The 14,127-nt window shown below is 35.8% G+C and overlaps 1 long non-coding RNA gene across 2 annotated transcripts; it reads right to left on the reverse strand.

Annotated features, from left to right (window-relative positions):
- Positions 1-1,973: 1,973 nt before the first annotated feature.
- On the reverse strand, positions 1,974-12,672 carry LOC116267850 (uncharacterized). 2 transcript variants are annotated; one of them, XR_007572168.1, is made up of 4 exons: positions 11,903-12,672; positions 9,533-9,711; positions 3,861-3,959; positions 1,974-1,996 (listed from the first exon to the last, which is right to left on the reverse strand). It is a non-coding gene; the product is annotated as an uncharacterized LOC116267850 (long non-coding RNA). The 2 variants fall into 2 exon arrangements; XR_007572167.1 differs by lacking the exon at positions 1,974-1,996 and adding an exon at positions 3,498-3,520.
- Between the last annotated feature and the right edge of the window lie 1,455 nt (positions 12,673-14,127).

Here is a 14,127-nt window from a genome sequence, read left to right on the forward strand (position 1 = left end):
CGGGAGGGAAGGGTGAGCGAGGGGAGTCGGGTTCACATACATATATATATATATGAACATTCAATAAAGCAACTACTCGTCCAACAAAATTGTATTTTCAAATCCATTTCCTTCTGAGATTCACCCGTTTCAAAATGCAAACCCAATTGGTGAATCTCATCCAAGTCTCTTTTTTTTTTCTGCTTTCCCTTTTCACAACAATTTCATAAATTTAAACCTGGTGAATCTCATTGAAGTAAATGGTTGAAAAAAAAAACACAATTTTATTTAAAGACTGTTTTCATCGTTTCTTTTGTTAGTGATGCATGTTTATACTTTAGAAATGGTTCATGATGCTTTTAGCAATGGTTTATGGTGAGTTTAATATTAGTTTTTTAATGTTTTTTTTGTACAGGTCTGACAACGACCTTCTTACTGTTAATATGTACAGATTTTGACTTATATTAAGTATGACACCATGAATAATGACATTGATATAAATCTTTCTTAATTGAACATTGTACGATAGGCATATAACAAATAAATAAATTAACTTAAAGTCAATGATATTAGAAACAATAGAAGTCAAAATCCAATATATGATTATATATGTCTGTGCAGTTTAATTTGTGTGATGGGTGGGGCTTAATTTGGTTTTTGTGAAATTAAGCAGTTGACGTAGGAAACAGCTAGCTATACGTAACCCATGCATATGACATCGGCGTAGCTTGTTAAAATGAAAATCTTCCTAAATCTCACTTTCTAACCCGATTTTCTCTCTTAAATAGTTTTGACCTACGTGATTTTAAGTTCTTTATAAAAATACGCAATTTGTATAAAGAAACAAAGGACTATATGAAAGGATCATTGATAATAATTTGTACCGTAAAAGAATTTTCGTTTTCATTTTGCGAAGGACTTATCTATCAGTTTATGTGAAACAGCCCAAAGCATATACAATCATGATGACCATATAACAATATGCATTCTGATTTGAAGTTACGTTCTCCTCTGGTTGAGACGCTAGTCTTTGAATTAACTTCCGTGTCAACCATAGAAGAAACATTGGGGAGAGATATAGAATCAAATTGACGGTTTTTCTTCTCCCCCTAAAATTGATTTTTGAAATAGGCTCGTGTCTCATCAAACTTCACTTCTCGAGATACAAACATTCTTTTTGATATAGGGTCGAAACACCGAAAACCCTTTGTTCTAGAAGAATAACCCATAAACACACATTTCATGGCACGAGTTTGAAGTTTATTTCGATGCTTAGGTGATTTTCAAACATAAACAACATAGCCAAACTTTTTAAGGTGATCAATAAAATGTTTACGACCTATAAGAACTTCAATGGGCGCCATATTTTCAAGATTGTGTCTTGACAATCTATTCATAATATAATTTGCCATAGAGAAAGCCTCATTCCAAAAACGTTCAGGGAGTTGATTTTGAAATAATAAAGTTCGAGTTACTTCAAGAAGATGTCTATTTCTTCTGTCTGAGACTCTATTTTGTTGTGGATTTCCCTGCATGTTTTTTGATGTTCCATGCCAGATTGATTTGAGAATGACTCAAAATTATGAACACCGTACTCAGTTCCATTATCTGTGCGAAAGACTTTAATTTTAGTTCCAAACTGAGTAGAAACCCTATTATAAAAGACCTGGAACTTTGAAAACACTTTATCCTTGGACCAAAGAAAATAAATCCAACTCACTTTGGAGAAATCATCAATAAATGAAAGATAGTATTTGAAGCTATTGTAATGTTCAATTGGGGTTGTTCCCCAAACGTCTGAATGCACTAATTCAAACATACTGCTGAAAAAGGAAATGGTGGTCGAGTAAGTTTTGCATATCGACACACCTCACAAGAATTGCAATCAAACTGGTTTAATGTCGAAACTATCTTTAATATTAGATAGTAACACTTTTAAAACCGGCCATATTATAAAAAGCGCCATAATCTATAATCCAAGAATTTTCATCTAAATATGATAGGAGACTGTATGTACCTGCATAAGGTCATAATAGGTTTTAGTTTCACATAAGAAAATAATGTGCAAAAGAGAAAGATATGGAAGTAAATTGAAGCAGCCCTATGGAAGAGGTTATTGTATCTGCATCATATAGTTGCATTAGAAGTTAAACAAGTCCAAAGGTGGACTGTACATGAGCACATTAATGTGTCAATATGGACTCACCATAAAGTTAATCTCAGGCTTTCTTCGTCAGACATGTTACCAACTTGTAAATAATATTGCCCATAGTTTTGAAAGCTAATGAAACACATAAATAAAATGATTGGTTGAGTGGGCAGTGCTTCCATTATGTATACTTCGTGTATGTGGATTGTGAAAATAAATGAATGACTAATCGAGTGTATGATGATCAATTATTATGTGTACAAAACAGAGTTTTGTTTTGCAATCATCACGACGACTGATGATTATATGAGATATTATAAAATTGATGAACTTGCATTGGAAGTTGTAATATATATGTAAGGTTAGAGATCTGAGTTTCAAATGTGATATAAAGTGTACCACTAAATTATGTTATAATACACATATCCTAGGGTGTTAACCATTGCTGGTTATCTGTTCTAAAGGCTCAGTCTAGCTTTGTGACAGGTTTTCAGGTTCCAACAAGCTAGGGTAGCAGGCAAATCAGAGGATATAGCTTGCATTGCACAAGGGAGGTGTTTCATATGTCGGTGTGCCAGTCTGTAATTTTATTATTGTTTCTTTTTTTGTATGATCTTGTAGAAAAATGTAAATTGGGCCAATGTCTATTTTGCATAACAGTGTCTGCACACATGTTCGATATATAGTGAAAGTGAACGGCCTGATTTAGGTGCTTTATGTGTTTTGATCAGTGTCATCGAGTCTAATCTATCACATCACCAAAGTTTTGTGTCCAACATCCATTTAAAAAAATGAGTAAGAATTTGGGGTGTTGACAATTTTAGTCCAAAATTTTATATTAAATTAAATGAGGATTTAAACAAAAAAAAGATGATGTCAAGGTGTTATCCTTTATAAAGAAAACACCCTTGCACTTGCAGTCCTTTTTAAATGTGACAACAAGGTGCTGTCTTGAGACAAGGGTTTACATGCTTTTTAAAGACAATGATAGAGTGAAGAGACGGGGGTGTCATTCATGACACCGTTTTTAGGAAGGGGAACAATGAGAGAGAAAATGGAAAAGGGAAAAACAAGAGAGGGAGGAAGGAAGAGAGAGGAAAGAGAGAGAGAGATGGAGACAGGTTTTTATAGTGATGTCACTACTCTCCGTGCTTAGTCTATAGTTACTGGTGATCAGAAATAATATGTTCCCACCATTGTCAATCAACGTTCGCCGGAGAGATGAGAAGGATGTCGGTGCAACTGCATGCAGGTGAGCTTTTTTTTTTTTCTAATAGGAAAGAAGTGTAAGTACAATCAACAGCAGCACTCAACTTGCATTGACCAAGTTGGGTGCCACACAGGCCAAATTTGCACCAGCCCACTACCTGTTTATAGCCATATCCATGGACCCTGCAGTAAATATACAACAAGAAAAGCACTGTTCTTACACATCTTAATTTTGTGAGAAAGTTTGACTTTGTATTGGAAAAAAAAAATCATTTAATTCTTGAGAAATGACCATCTCATCAAGCTCCATGTCTATAAAGAATGAAAAGTTTCATGCTTCCAGTACAAGCATCCAATGTCTTCAAAAGCTTTCAGTAGAAGTCAGAACATTTTCTTTTTGAGCAATTCATTGGATTGTTGATGGGCATTTTGTCATAATAGAGATCTGATTTCAAATTATGCAGGGAAAAATAAATGCACAAATTCAGTCATAGAAATAAATGTCTGCAAGAATATTACGTACCAGGTTGACATGATGAACACGAGTCAAAACCTTCAATTCAGCAAGAAATGATTCTGTAGATGAACTTGATTCCATTTCCATCCTCTTGACTGCAGCTTGCTGATCATGTCATATAATAAATATATAGTTACCTCAATGACAAGAAACCTAGAGGAAAGTTATTTATTGTGCAAAGTGAAAGCTATAGTTATTCTAAGTCTTGCTAAGGATAGGGATAAATATCTTATACACCATTACATAACGTTAAGATGTGTAAAGCATGTGGAGATGGAACAATGCAAAGAACACAAAACATAAATAGATCTCCAGTTCAATTGAGTTTATAAGAAACCTACATAGTTCACAATAACTATAATTGTTGAGTACATTGGAGAGAAAACAGCCAAAAAGTTCTTTTCACTAATCCTAATCTCCCTTAAATAGAGATTAGTCAGAAATTACAAAATAGTTCAACACAACGAAAAAATAATAACAAAAGAGGATTGATGACTTATTAAAAGTTTCAAATAACTACCCCAACCTGCTAACATATTTCTTTCAACACTCCTCAAGCTGGAGCACAGCTTGTCACAGCACTTTTGAAAAATGGAACTAGAGACAGGTTTAGTCAACATATCAGCTATTTGATCTTATGAAGCAACATGCATGGAAGATATATAACCACATTGAACTAAATCACGAACATAGTGAAAATCGACTTCCATATGCTTTGTTCTCTCGTTGAACACTAGATTATTTGCAATCTACATGGCTGCTATATTGTCACTTGTAGATCAGCTAACATAGATTTAATCTACATCACCTCAGCTACATTTTGAGTCATTGCTCTATATTCAGATTCTGCACTAGACCTTGCCACAACATTTTGCTTCTTTCTTCTCCATGTAACTAAGTCTCACCCTACAAAAACACAAAATCTTGTAATAGACTTTCTATCTTCAATAGGCCCTACAAAATTTGCCTCTGAATGTGCTACCACATCAATTGTTGATCCTTTCTTAAATAGCAATCTTTTGCCAGGGGAGGATTTTAAGTACACGAGAATCATCATTGCTGCATCTCATTGTACATTAGTAGGCCTGCTCATAAATTGACTAACTTTACTCACAGCCAAAGTTGTGTTTGGTCTAGTGACTGTCATATAAAGAAACTTACCAACAAGAGACCGGTAACTATTACTATCAACTAGCTAAGGTTGGCCATCACATAAATGTTTCTTGAGATCAATAGGAATATGAGCAGGTTTAGCACCCAGCATCCATGTCTCTTTTAACAAGTCCAGCACATATTTGCATTGAGATAATATGATTCCTTCTTTACTCTCGGCATCCTCAATGCCTAAAAAATATCCAAGGGTCCAAGCCTCCAAGGTCTTTTGTAAAAAATTGCTTCTGAAGATGTGCCTCTATCTTAGATATATCCTGCGTGTTGTTTCATCTTTCATGTCAATATAAATGTCATCTACATATACTACCATGACCACCACTACATTACTTGCCTTATTAAGTAGTAATGAATGATCTGATGCTGATATATAGAAGACAAAAGAAGACATAACATCTACTAGCTTTTGAAACCATGCACGTAGGCCTTGTTTCAATCCATATATGCTTTATTGAACTTGCATACCTTATTAGTTATTACACTTTCCCTAAATGTAACACCCGATGCAATGGATCTGGATCAAGGTCCAAATTTGACCCGTATTATTCCCGTGGGCTGTGAAGAGAGCCCAACGACAAGGGATCCTCTCGTCAGCTGAAGGCGGAAGAAGAGGGAAACACTGAAAGGATGTGGAAGTGGGAAGAAGAAGAACAAAGGAAGAAAGAGAGCTGAGGAAGAGGAAGGAGGAGGAGCAGAGGTAGGTTATGGGCCCTCTAGAAGAGCATCGGAAAGTCCAATAGTCTAATCCAGATTCTGATAAGGTTATGGGCCTCCACCTTCCTCGAATCCCCTGGCTGCCATTGATTGGCAACCAGTACTCTGCTGCCGACTTTCAGGCCCCAGGAGAGAGAACGACACTAATGTCATGTTCTGACGAAGCGTGGATTAGGAATTACCCTTCCCTACCACCGTGAATCTAATGGAAGATAGGTGAAACCACTATTTTTTGAGAAACTCAAAAATAATCGGATAATCCAATCTGCGAGCTTCGTAGTTACCTGCAATAGTGCCAATAGCCGAATAGTCAAAACGTTTCGAGAGTTGCCGATAGACTTCCTTAGGAATGAAAATTTGTTTGACACCATCGATTTCCGATTTCACCGGAGAGACAAACTCCTTTTCAGAATCCGACTCTTACCCATTGCATTGGACTATATTAGCCCACGACCGTTTGCCCCATCCCTCCCCTGCAGGCAGAGAGTCAGAAACAACCCATTGCTCCTCACGACCATCGACAACACACTCCATCAGCTGATCCCATTCGACCAGCCCCATAGTGTCCAGCTCCACCACAATCACCATGCTTGCGATTTCTTAATAAAATCTGTTCCACGTCAATTGCCCCTTTTGTCTTTCTTTTTTTCTTTTTTTTTTTGATGAGAAAAGGATAGATCAGATATACATCTGTCAGCAGAAATAGACGTTTGATCCCCTTCCTTTCTTGCCTTTTCTTAAGACGTCAGTGGCTGTTAGTGGTCAAATAATATTTCATGAACCGAGACTAGAACAGTCTGGTTTAAACAGAGATAAGATCACATATAATAATAATGAAGTTTAAATCAAAACAGATATGTGAATGACAGTAAAAGGGAGCCCAGAAAAGGAGGACGATAGACAGAAGGATAAAAAACAGGTATGGTGAATCAAAAGATATAACACATGACCAGCTGACGTAAAGAACAGAGGAACCAAGAGAGGACAAAGTAGATATGAAGATGATATAGAAAGGACAGACCTGCTGACGTGCAGAACAAATATAGAGAGAACAGAGTAGATCGACTGAAACAGAGGAATCAAGAGAGAAGAGGAAAATCAAAAAGCATTGTCAAATCTCGCAGGACACACCTTTTGGTTTCGAATCAGTCAAAGGCCCAGACCTGCTGACGCGCTTTGATACCATGCGAGTTTTTCCAGAAGCTATCACCAGAGAAAGCGAGAGGAGAGGAAGAGAACAGAGCCAAAAGAAAACCGCATGTCTCATAATACTCTAAATGTGGTTCATTCAATTAATAAAAATGAGGATCAATACCCTAAGATTCAGTCTTTACAATAATACCCTTAAGTAAAACATTATTTAAAGCATACAGCATAACTTATTAGAAATGGATCTGTAAAGGATCCAGGTCCAATCACTTACAAGCCATCACATCTTAACAGATGTGTTGGACCTAGTCGTGTTTCTAATAGGTCCCTAATTCAATATTATCTAGTTTTAGTTTATGATTTCTCTAGAGTAAGTTGGGTCTTTTCGTTAAATAACTAAGGTCATATGCATTCTCAAACGATTCATTATTGAAATAAAAGCTCAGTTTGATTTCATTGTTAAATTTGTTCGTCTAATAATGCTCTTGAGTTTAAGTCCTCAATATTACCACAATTTTACTCTGAATATGGAGCTCGACCACAATTGACTTGCCCATATACCTTCCAACAAAATGGAGTTGCAGAAAAAAGCATAGGAAACTCTTAAATGTTGCCTGAACCCTTCTGTTGCAAACAAATGTGCCTGCATATTTTTTAGGTGATGCCATGCTTACCACCTGCTATCTTACTAATTGATTGTCATCCTCGGGCACTGATAACAAAATACCTATTCAATTAATCTACCCTCAAAGACCTTGTTTCAAATTCCTCCAAAGTCTTTGGCTGCACCTGTTTTGTGCATATCCTTGGCCCCAAAAGAGATAAACTTGCTAAGCAAGCCATCAAATGTGTCTTCATTGGATATCCTAGCAACCAAAAAGGTTACGAATGCTTTGATCCTATAACTCGGAAAGAGTTTATCAGTGCAAATGTGACCTTTTTTGAGTCTCAACCTTACCTTCAATCCTACTCTAATTCTTGTCCTGAGGTACGAGTTCATTCCCTTACCGATTCCTCTAGAGTCGGTTCCTTGGTCTTTTCCTCCATCCATACATGTTTTTGTGATCCTTTGCTGGTCTACTCATGCCAACAGGACCCTCTCTAGATCGTCCATCTATCTCTTCTCAAGAGGTAAGTAACCCTGAACGACATGATCTTGGATCAAATGATTATTACATTGATGATGACCTACCTATGCACTTTACAATGTATTTAATGATCATATGAGTAATAGTTTACAGCAGTTTGCTTAGGATATCCCCACTAGTCATCAACAAGCATTGCTAGATGTAAAATGGAAACAACCTATGCAGGAAGAGATGGATGCATTGATATCACGAGGCACGTGGGAGTTTGTACATCCTTCAACTCAAGGTGACGTAGTTGGATCGAAGTGGGTCTTCACCATCAAGTATCATTCTGATGGATCTATTGAGAGGTACAAAGCTTGCTTGATTGCCAGAGGTTATACACAGACTTATGGAATGGATTTTTTTGAGACTTTCTCTTCAGTTGCGAGGTTATGAACCATCAGACTTATCAATTTGTCATTGTTATGTGAGATTGGTCCCTTTACCAACTTGATATAAAGAATGACTTATCTTTACATTGCTTAGCTTGAAGCCTTGATATTTGACCACACAATTCCATTCACATAACCAAAAGTGCAACCATTTATCTAAACCCATGCTAGTAGACCAGACCCATTCAGCCGATGTCTTCATTTTCAATCTCATTAGAAAAGTTGGAAGGGTGTTTCCCAACATTCTTATGGCAAGGGAATATGTGCATTGCTCAAAAATATATGGTGCAACAGGCTACCAATTATTACACCTATAAGAGGTAGGAAGATTATGATTGCAACACAACCTAGTTGGGAAACCAATAGTACATCATCTAATCTTTCTCTAACAACAGATAACCACAGCATCACCCTGTTCCATTAAACAATTAAGACCCTCTATAAGTCAAGCCAATTCATCATTGATTCATTATGCTATATATGAGCTCATCTAATAGACATGATAATAGAGCACAGGACATCACATACCACTCGATAGCATCCAACACTGGAGGAATTCCACATGTCACTTGCAAGACAGCATTTAAGTACATTATTTCAAGATCAACTAGCTTTCAGCATATCATGCATGTATATTCATGCCAAAATTCACAATTATGCCTCTCTAGGCTAAATAAATAGCATAACGCATGTATTTTCACATTTTATACACATTTAAGCATATACCTTAAATGAATGCATCATATGTACGGCAAACAATTTCATACAAGCAATCATAAGCCAAAATTCATAATTTCTAAAAAAGAAAATGTAAACAGGTCATTGTTTGAATAGGCTAGAAACAGGGATAGGGCAGGGCAGTCTTAGGATGCATTGAATATACATAACAAGGAATATATGTGATATGTCCATAAGAAGAAGCAACCAGTGTTTTAAGGTTTTACAAGAAATACCCATTATGCAAGCCTACCAATGTCAATAAAAACACTTCATATCATTTCTCTAAGTCAAATGCTTTAGAATAAATCAACTTTATGACCCCATTGCAGAAACATACTTTATCCTGTTTAGAGATATTTTTCATATGCTTTTCAATGGTGCACAAATAGTAAGTTTCAATTACCTCTCCTCTTAATTCAGCATAGTAAACAGCTCCAAATCCTCCTTGTCCTATTTTATTAGCCATGGAGAAGTCATTTGTAGCCTCTGCAAGCTCTTCATAAGTAAATTCTACAGACTTGTCCACAGTAATTCCTGAAGGCCCCAATGATACACCAAATTCATCTGATCGGTTTAAAGATCCTGCAGCCACCAGAAAAAGGGTCTCTTTTTTTATGATATCACAGAAAAAGAGTAGAAACAGGTGAAAAGGATCCAAAGAATGACAAAGAGAAAGTTCAAGGTTTTATGTTGTTCCAAAAGCAACATAAAGCCCAAATCCTGATAGATCAACTAATTTTTTGAAGCTTTCTAAAGATATTGATATAGCAACCAAAAAATAACTAAGGCAAAATGAATTATTTATGAAAGAAACAGGCATCAGTTTTGCATTTTTAATTTACACTGGAAAACACAATTTCATTGAGGAATTTGAACAAACAACCACAAAGAAATCAGTATTATAGAAACAAGGGCAGCATGAGCTTGCCAGAGATCTTATGTAAATACTGTTGTGTGTATGTGCAGGAAAATGTGTATTTATTTATAAATTCATTTTTTGTTTTTTATTTTTTGTTTTTTATTTTTGCTCTCCTACTGGTCAGGAAAAGATGTCTCACAAATTTTATCTACAACAAATATAGCAAATATCTGAACCTCTCAAACCACTATGAGATAAAAGTACTATTGGAACTATGTCACTCAAATAGTTGAACCAATAAAACCACTATGAGATCAAGAAAATGAGACAACAATGAGATCTATTCAACTTTGGACATACAGAACCAAAATTTAGAATCCTAACTATGACCAACCTACAGACAAAATGGACACGTATAAGATCATGTAAAATCTTTTTGGAAAGCTTGGGATGCTAAAATTCATCTCCAAGCAACAGATCATGATCTGATCACTGAGTGAGGAGCTATGACCAAATTACTACAGAGAAGTAAATCTAGAAAGAGCACACTTAGAGTACATAGACCCTTAGATTAGGTCTGGGTTGAGGATGTTAAAATGTGTATAAGGTTTGGGTCATGACATCTGGATCTGGATTCAGATCCAAACGTCATATTAGGTGTTTACTTTTTAAAGTTATGTTTTCTCATTAATGGCATGGCTGTAATATTTTTTGTTTTAAATAGGACTTATTAGTCCATGGTGTAAAAGATTGATTTTATAATATAATCTTAGGGTTCAGCAGACACTTACTGCTGCTGCCGTCCCTATCCTTTGGCACTTCTCTTCCCCTTCTTTCTTGTTTTTCTGTGCATAAGTCTTTGGTGGATGACACAGTAATCTGATATTACAAAATCTTTAGAGAGGAGCAGTTCAATGGCCCATTAGAACCATATAGGGATTTTGTACATACACTGACATCCTCGTTTGAGTCTATAACTGACACTCAAAGATGGTTTAAACACTTGAATTAGGATCGCACCACCATATTCAAATTACAATGTCAATCTAAGAAGAAGAAACATGGTGGCTAGATACTAGCATGGCACCTTTAGTAAGTAAAGATCAGATACATTTCTAAGGTTGTAAGTTGCAACCCCTTAATAATTTGAGAAATGGAATCTCCTAGATCCATATGACAAGGATTATGGATCAGAAAAACCCAAGGAAATTATTTGGCCTAAATAAGAAGACAAGGCTAGGATTTAATCAGGTTCTAGGTTGGTTAAATGGGTAAAAATTTCTAAGGTATAGTTTGCTCCACTGAAATCAACATTCTGGAATGTTCATTCTGAAATGTTGATTCTAGAATTGGTGGAATTGGAAATAGAATAGATGGAATTGGAAATTACAATCCCTAATTCTAAAACTGATTCATGTTTGCTTAAATTGATTTTGGTTTCCTGGAATTTTCACTTTTCATTTGATGGACATGGACAGTTTTGAAATTTTTTCAAAGGTCATGGGTATATGCGTAAAATTTTATAAGGGATTAACACTGTCCCTAAAAATTATAAAAAGTAGACAGATGCTGAGGTAACTTTTAGAAAAGGACGCAGCACCATTTTGAAAATTTGCTAAAATTCATGGGGCGGAGTTGAAAATTTGTACAAACCCCATTAAGTTGCATTCAACAACTTTTTTTTTCATTTTATCTTTCATTTCTCACTCTTCTCATAAACCCTTCTCTTTCTCTCCTCACCATTTACGACTTACTACCTATGTTTTCCATTATCACATTAGTATTTAGTTCACTTTAGTCATTAAATCAAATAGTACTTTTCAACATGCTGTGGTGGCTGGTACGTTATGCAAGGCCCTCCAAACAGGCAAAGAGTAATAAGAAATGTGCAAACAGGTAAAATCTAAAAGTTACCAAATGTTTGCTTGGAGATCTCAATGCCAGAATCAGAGGGAATCAACTGTCCATCCTTCTGCTTCCTTCTTTTAGCAAAAGCAATCCAAAGAAAAGCAGCCAAAAAGAGTGCAACAATAATTACAGCAACAGATATGCCAGCAATTTCTCCCACAGCAAGACCTGCTACAATTGAGTCTTAGTGGACTTCACATAAAGTTAAGTAGAATAGCCTACCACATAGCAGCTTGGGTACTACCGGGAGATCACGTATAACCAAAATCAGAGGAAGACAGAAGAAGATTGTGCCCTACATCATGGGGGTGCTCCATTTTGGCCACATATCAATGGTGACAGGAGCAAGTGCTATTTCATGTGTCACGTTTTAACTTTTAACATTATTTATTAACTTAATTCCATTTGACCCATTTTAGTTAAAATTACATCGGAAGTGAAAAAAATATAAAATGAAAACATCAGTTTGATTGTTTGAAAAAGTGACAAGTAACCATTCTTTCATCCCATCTCCGAAAGATTTTCTGAATTTACACGTTGAACCTGCATTTAAAGTAATTCCTCCCATGAATATGATATAGAGTCGAACCTTTCGAGCTGCAAAAAGGCAGAAATACAACAAGTTAGGAATGAAGAAAGGTTTAAGGAACGAAGTTTCTACTGTAGGAGATAGGTGAACACCATTCATGTCAAGAGAAGCTTGTCAAGCAGCAGAATATCTCATCATGATAAGTTAAAAACAAGTACTTAGTTGAAAGATATATTATGTAAAATAAAACAACACATAAAATAAAACAACTGTGCAGAAGAGAATCACAAACAAAGAGAAGGAACAAAAGAGACCTTTTTATCAAAACAACTAATCAAACATACAAGAATTACATCATGCATGCAGGAACCAACAGTTTGTCGATGCAAGATTGAACAACAGGGGACAAAAACAGAGGCAAGTTCAATTCAGATAGAGGGAGATACAAAAAACTGGGATACATTTAATGTGTACATCATATTTACTTACAGTGAGATGCTAAATCCAAACATATCGTGTAGTACAAAGGACTTATAAGATTTTCTCCTTTACAGTTAAAAACCTAGTTCTGCTAAATAGCAGTTATCCATAAAAAATTCCTTCTTATAGGAATCACAATTCTTTAATTGCAAAATGTGGTGTTCAAACTTCAAAGTATCCCATCGATGCCCATAAAGGCCCACCTTCTAGCAGTGACCGACCATATGTTCCTTACTTCATAAGGAATAGACATGACTGAAAGCATAAGAGGCACCCTTAGCTCAAGGTTAAGGCTGCATGTACTTTCAAGCAACTGTTTGACCGGTCAGATAGCTGAACTCAAAGACATTTGGTTTAGTTCTTAGAGTAGGGCCCACATACACCATCAAACATGAGATGATGAGACACTGGAACAAAAACCCTTTGCAACCTATCAAACTTCTTTTCCAAAATATGCCAAACAGAATGGACTAATTGAAAAAATGACCACCCAATATTCACCTCTTGTGATGAAGCCAACTGACTCCTTCCGGTCAAGGATCTACTATATCAACACCTGTAACATCCTCAAACTGACCTTTGGCGACTACTTCCCAGGTCAAGGATCTACTATATCAACACCTGAAGCCAACTGACTCTCTCTCTCTCTCTGTGGGGGATGAGAGCCTACAGTCTCTTTTTAATATACATGTGTCATCCTTTTAAAAGGGATGACCAAAGTAGTCCTTTTGAAAAGGGACGACTAGGCTGCAGTCCTTTTCAAAAGGACACAGGGTGTTGTCTTCAAGTGTTCTACAAAGTGGCACCCAAGACAGTTATCTACAGAAGATTATTACAATATAACATCTAACTGTGTCATTGTTCATATCATTTTTTTTTGCATGTGCTTGTTATACAAACATATAGTATTCTTTAGAATACATGGAGTCATTGTCACAAATATCATTTTTGGGGATAAAATGGCAAGTTTTTTTTCTCAGGAATAATACGACAAAGTTGTTTTTCTGGATAAAATCATGGTAAATTCTAAAAAGTTAAAAAACAAAAAATAAAATGTGAAAATAAACATCTGGTAATTAAGAAATGTAAAAAACATGAAAAAAAGCAAAAAAGACCAAAAAACGAAAAGGGCGAGAATAAAACACGAATAAAATGTGTTTTTATCGTCTTGGCGTTTTTTTGAAAAAAAAAATGTTTTCCCGTTTTTTTTGGCAGATTAGGT

The sequence above is a fragment of the Nymphaea colorata genome, unplaced genomic scaffold (genome assembly GCF_008831285.2).
Source record: "Nymphaea colorata isolate Beijing-Zhang1983 unplaced genomic scaffold, ASM883128v2 scaffold0001, whole genome shotgun sequence".
NCBI lineage: Eukaryota > Viridiplantae > Streptophyta > Magnoliopsida > Nymphaeales > Nymphaeaceae > Nymphaea > Nymphaea colorata.